This window comes from Sapajus apella, unplaced genomic scaffold (assembly GCF_009761245.1).
Source record: "Sapajus apella isolate SASKATOON/1434 unplaced genomic scaffold, GSC_monkey_1.0 scaffold33, whole genome shotgun sequence".
NCBI lineage: Eukaryota > Metazoa > Chordata > Mammalia > Primates > Cebidae > Sapajus > Sapajus apella.
In genome coordinates this window covers 13,662,854-13,668,637 of record NW_022436973.1, presented here as the reverse complement: position 1 = coordinate 13,668,637, position 5,784 = coordinate 13,662,854, and the positions used below count along the sequence as shown (strand labels likewise).

The following is a 5,784-nucleotide window of genomic DNA, read 5'->3' as shown; positions in this document are numbered from 1 at the left end:
CATGAGGTGCAGGAGAGAGTTCTCTTGAGCTCTCTGGGGTCAGGCAACCTTTTGGTATCTCTGCAATCAAATCATCTTTCAGGCTATAGCTACTATTGCATAAAGCTACATAATCTTCTATCCCAAGATTCTCACAACATTCCAAATCTTGAATAACCATCTTCTCTCTCTCTCTCTGTATATATATATAAGTGAGTATAGATATGTATGTGTATGTACATTCATATATATGTATATATATATATATATATTTATAATTTCAATAATGTTTGGGGTACAAGTGGTGTTTTGTTACATGGATGAATTATGCAATGGTAAATTCTGAGATTTTTGTGCACCCACCAACCAGGTAGGGTACATTGTACCTAATGTGTCATTTTTTTTATCCCTGGCCTCCCTCCTACGCTCCCTCTTCTGAGTCTCTAAAGTCCATTATATCACTCCATACGCCTTTTTATATTCACAGTTTAGCTCCCACTTATAACTGTATGGGAACATACAGTTTTTGGTCTTCCACTCCTATGTTATTTCACTTAGAATTAAGGCCTGTAGCTCCATCCAAGTTGCTGCAAAAGACATTATTTTATTCCTTTTAGTGGCTGAGTAGTATTTCGTGGTGTACCTAGACCACAGTTTCTTCCTCCACTGATTAGTTGATGGGCACTTAGGTTGGTTCTGTAAATTAGTACTGTGCTATTTTCATAAAGGTGATTTGTTTTATCTATAGTCATGGGTTGCTATTTATACTTTTGTAAGTCTTTTGATGAAAGCAATTACACATTAGAACAGATTCTTTAACCAGACCATATCTTACTTTGTATTTAGAACAGATTCTTTAACCAGACCATATCTTACTTTGTATTTAGAACATTCTTTAACCAGACCATATATTAATTTATATTTATAGAATGTCATTTCAGATACACAGATCCACACACCTGGACATTCTTCTGTGCTCATCCTTTGCTCTTAACAAAATGACCCAGATTTCCTGCAGCTCACATGTGACTGAAACCATGAGAGTCTGGCAGGGTAGAAAGAAGCCAGACCTGCTGTAAATCTGGGATATGGACCACCAGAAGGCTAGCATTACAGTTTATAGTTGTTGAACTGGCAAAATGCATAGTGTTTCTTCTGTACATTCAACAATGTCTAACTACTGAGCGTAGAATGGATGTGTAATCCATATGTTTCCTCAGTGCCACGAGTCAGGAAGGAAAAAAAGGAGGAGGGGTGAGGGGGAAGGGAGAGAAACAAGGTCAGAGAGAGAAGAGAGTCCTGTTTCCTATGGCAGTTTTCACACAACAATTTAACACAGATACGTCCCACCTGTCTTCTGCAGCCTCATTTTTTTTAAAAACTCCTCTTATGTTCTCTTTCTAGAAGTTTGACTGAAGTGGAAAGAACGGCAGCTCCACATCATGACTGTCAACTGAGCATCTCAGCTGAGCCATGGGGCAGGTGAACTGGAAGTGTCTTTCCTAGTGGGTGAGACAGGCTTCTCATTTTTTAGTTTTCTCCTGCTGCTGTGATTGAATCTGTGAGTTTGTTTCTTTTAGGCTATACCTTCTCTGGGTAATGGAGGGAGATTTCCTGAAAAAGAATTTGCCCATGCAATTTCCAGAGTAACAAGAGGCTTAGGGGGAAAAAAAATCTGTTTAAAATGATGCACTTTTCAATTATCATGTGTCTTGTATACTGCTAATGGTACTGCTTGTCAATTATTATTAATGAGGATAATTTTAATAACAGTCAGATTAATCTGTGATGTCTCTTAACCAACTATTAATAAACACACCATAGGTCTTCCCTTTTTCTCTTGATGGCACAGTCTTGGTGATTCTTGTAAATGTGAAGCTGCTTCTGGGCCAACGCAACAAATCAGTGTATTGGGGACAGGTGGTGAAGCCAGGTGGGAAGACAGCCGTCTTCCTCAATGAACAGGCACCAGCCTCCTTGTAATTCTTTTCCTGTCACTAGAGGACTCAGGACACATATGTGCCTTTCAGAACAGGTCAGGAAGAAAAGGGAGAAGCAGCAGCAAGGAGTTTTCCCCAGAGAAACAGGACTGATGATGTCCGCGGCAGGGAGGCAGCACACGGGCTTGGTTTCCATATTCCTAAAATCCCAGATACATCCATGAGTAGGGAGACAATAGTGGGTTTCTAGGGAAGATGGAGACATGATGCCAGTTAATGTCCAACATAAGACATTAAAAAATAGAAATAGTGCCTCTCCCTTATTCTCTTGGTCATAAAATTACCAGAAGCTGAAGTCGTGAGAATGGCTGGGAAGCTGGGGGAAAGCATAGGTGTGACCAGGCAGGACCCATGGCTGGAGCCACCTGGGGACAGCAAGGGATGTCCTGGCCACACAAACTGCAAAGGCCACTGCTTTTGTTTTTTTCATTTGAAGTGTGGAGGAAACATGATAAAAATGGAAATGACCATTTTGTCAACCAAGAGGTTGACCAAACTACCAACTGAGACTTTGATTTAAAACTTGGGTAACTCACAAGCAATTGTGGTAAACTGAGGCCCATTGAGACAGTAGTTTGTGAGAAAATAAAAAATAAGGATTTAATGCCTATTTTTAATAGCCTTAGGGTTAAAGTCCCATAGCACCTGAGGAGGGTTTGGGTTAAATTCCATTTACTTTCTTATTTTTGGCATTTAGTAATTAAGACTCTTTGACATTTGCTATTAAAGCTATTTGGACTATATAAAAGGTGATATGAATGCTGATTTTTAAACACATGTGCTATATTTGCCTTTACTGTAGAATGCTTTAGATAATAAGGATGAACTACATTAGTAGGTTGATATTCCAATTCAATGCATATCATGGAGGGACTCTGTGATGTTCCAGGACCTGCAGCTGCTATTATTATCTGATCTGCCCCATATGCTACAGTGGATATTTGCCCAAACGCATATAAATTTCTCTGCAAGGTCTATTGAATGTCTCTGTTATTTGGAACATAATAATCAAAATGAATTGTTGCTCTGGTGGTAGAATGAATACAAAGGGCTGAGTAATCCACTTGCAGAAACCTGAAATGAAGATGAAAAACATAATAAGAGCCACCCTTAACATTAGCCCTGTGGGGCTTTTTATTAATTGGTCCAGATTTAAGCACAGCTTTTAATCAAATTGGAGGCTTTTACGTCTACATCCCTAGAACTGCTTGTTCATCTCCAAGAACAGTGAATTAAATGTTGAACAGATGTCAGGGAAGGTCCTTTTAAGAGAGCTCATCTTAGGACATTTCATCTACAACCATGTCTTTTAATTAAGGAGTAGAGCCATGCACCTGATCAAGCCATGTCTAGAGATAATTTGCTTTCAATTTTTCGTAGAAGAAGAAAGAGGGATTATCTCCATGCCGTTGATGACACACTTTTGAATCTATACCTGTGTAATTCAAGCCAAAATAAGCACTCCTATGAGAGGTGGGGGGAAGAAATCTTACTCAGACAATGGATTCAAAACACCAGGATAATGAACTGGCCAATAATGTTGATTTTAGTAGGGGTCCTAAAATATTTGGGTTTCAAAAACTCTTTGAAACTTTCTCTCCACAACAATGAAAATATGAAGATGTATATGTTCCAAATCCAAATGAAATGCAAGGGATTTACGGATCCTCGAATGTCTACCCTCTGACTCAAACGTAAGAGCCCCAAGTTAGATATTTTCATAGCAACTAGTGATGTTTCTTTTATAAGCCTCTCTACATCTATTATTGTTGATTTATTGTCTGCCTTTCTGGTTGGCCTATAAGCTCTCCGAAGGCAGAGGCCATGTAATCGGGGCTCCAAACATGATACCCCAAGGCATGGTGCTTTGGATGCTGCATATTTTTGAGGTGAAGGAGAGTGTGAGGGTTACAGAAACAAGATCTCTCTGCCCTTCTCCCCTGTTGGATATAAAAACTAGAACTCCTTTCTCCAGAGAATAAGCCATACAACCTAGGAAGGTCACTGTCTGACCTCATTTATGCTCCCTTGAAGATCCTCTTTTGGCAGGTGTCCTATTCTTAGTGCGAAGGAATGCCATGCAGAGACGCAGAAAAGCATGTGAACATACAGGCCTTGCTAAAGTGTCCCACAGTTCATTACCATTAGATCATACCCCTTTTTGTCAATAACATTTCTCTACAATCATCACTTATTTCATCAGACTTGGTATAAAAATACATCGTTTTCCTGGGGCCTTTGGGTCTTCATTTCTGAAGATTCCCATGTCACATTGAACATTGTTAAGTAAATTTGTCTTTTCTCCTGTTACTCTGTCTTTTGTTATAGGGGTGTCAGCCATGAAGCTTGCAATGGGTGAAAAAAAAAAGATGGGGGGTGGGGAGCTGGGGAGAGATAGCAAGGGGAGAAATGCCAGATGTAGGTGATGGGAAGGAAGGCAGCAAATCACACTGCCACGTGTGTACCTATGCAACAATTTTGCATGTTCTTCACATGTACCTCAAAACCTAAAATGCAATAAAATAAATAAATGGGGAAAAAAAAAAAGATGGCACTTTTTCTTCCTTGCAATCTTTATTGCTGAATCCCCAGCATGTAAAGCAAGGCCCAGGACGTAGGTAGAAGTCAACAAATATTTGTGAAATTATAAGGCAGAATATTTCTCTATTAAGTGTTTAAATTTCTTGTCTAAGACCAAATAATGCTAAGTTAAAAAAAAAAAAAGGAAACAAATTTCCGAAATTAAGAGAAAATTGATTATTCCCAGGCCTCCAATACACATGGTTAACTTTGATTTATCTAATGATAATGAACTCATGGAAAGCAGTGTTTGTAATTATATCTGATTCATTTAGTTTTCTAAATCAGCACTGTTCAAACCTCAGCATGCATAAGAGCTACCTGGAGAGGTTGTGAAAGCATAGAGTGCTGGATGTTACCCTCAGATACTGTGATTCTGGAGGTCTGGGGCTTGAAATTCTGCTTTTCTAACAAGCTCCAGATGATGTTGACAATGCTGGCCCAAGGACTACACTTTTGAGGAGCAAGGTTCTAAATCAGCCTATGAAGTGATTCTAACCATCTCATTTTAAAGATAAGAAATGTTGAGAGTCACATCAGCCCCAGGTAACACAACAGAGCTGGAGATCTGAAGACAGACCATTAGATTCTGGTTTCTGTTTGTGAGCTGTTACTTTAGGGTGCAACTCTACATGTCGGCCAGAAAAGCATCTTCTTTGTATCTGTACTTTGTATTTCTCATAAGAGTCTTCTTTAGGGGATATGACCACAAAGTCATTAAGCTCTTAATTTGTTTTATTAGAGGAACACTGTTATAAGAGCATTAACCTCAATTTTAAAGAAAAAAAGTACATCTCTCTAAATCTCTCAATTTTATCAGAGGTTTCTTTTTGCATTTTTGTCAAGGGCATAGTAATTTATAAATGGATGAAATCCTGGTGAATGTAGAATTTGTGTTCAGTTTTATTTAACATATTGAGCACTTTTCATTAGGTTGCATTTTTCATTAGGTTGCATTATTCTGATGATGGTTAAATAAACATTCTAAGATATGCATGTGCAGCTGAGTGTTATTAGTTCAATATAATTACCTTGAGGGGCTATCAGTCTACTCCATCATAAGGGAGTTACTCAAACATATTTAGAATACCTCTTTTGAAAAATTATCTGATTTAAAATCTCATTTTTATAAAATACTAAATTCAAACTAATTTGTGAGTTCTTTTCTCTTCTATTAGCCCTGTTTTATCCATGTTTTAGAGAACGGGTTTTCTAGAATAGCAGT

At 38.3% G+C, this 5,784-nt stretch overlaps 1 long non-coding RNA gene across 1 annotated transcript; it reads left to right on the top strand.

The window, feature by feature from the left end:
• The first annotated feature begins 3,381 nt into the window (after window positions 1-3,381).
• On the top strand, window positions 3,382-5,561 carry LOC116562901. Its single transcript, XR_004274125.1, has 2 exons — window positions 3,382-3,868; window positions 5,074-5,561. It is a non-coding gene; the product is annotated as an uncharacterized LOC116562901 (long non-coding RNA).
• The last annotated feature ends 223 nt before the right edge of the window (window positions 5,562-5,784 follow it).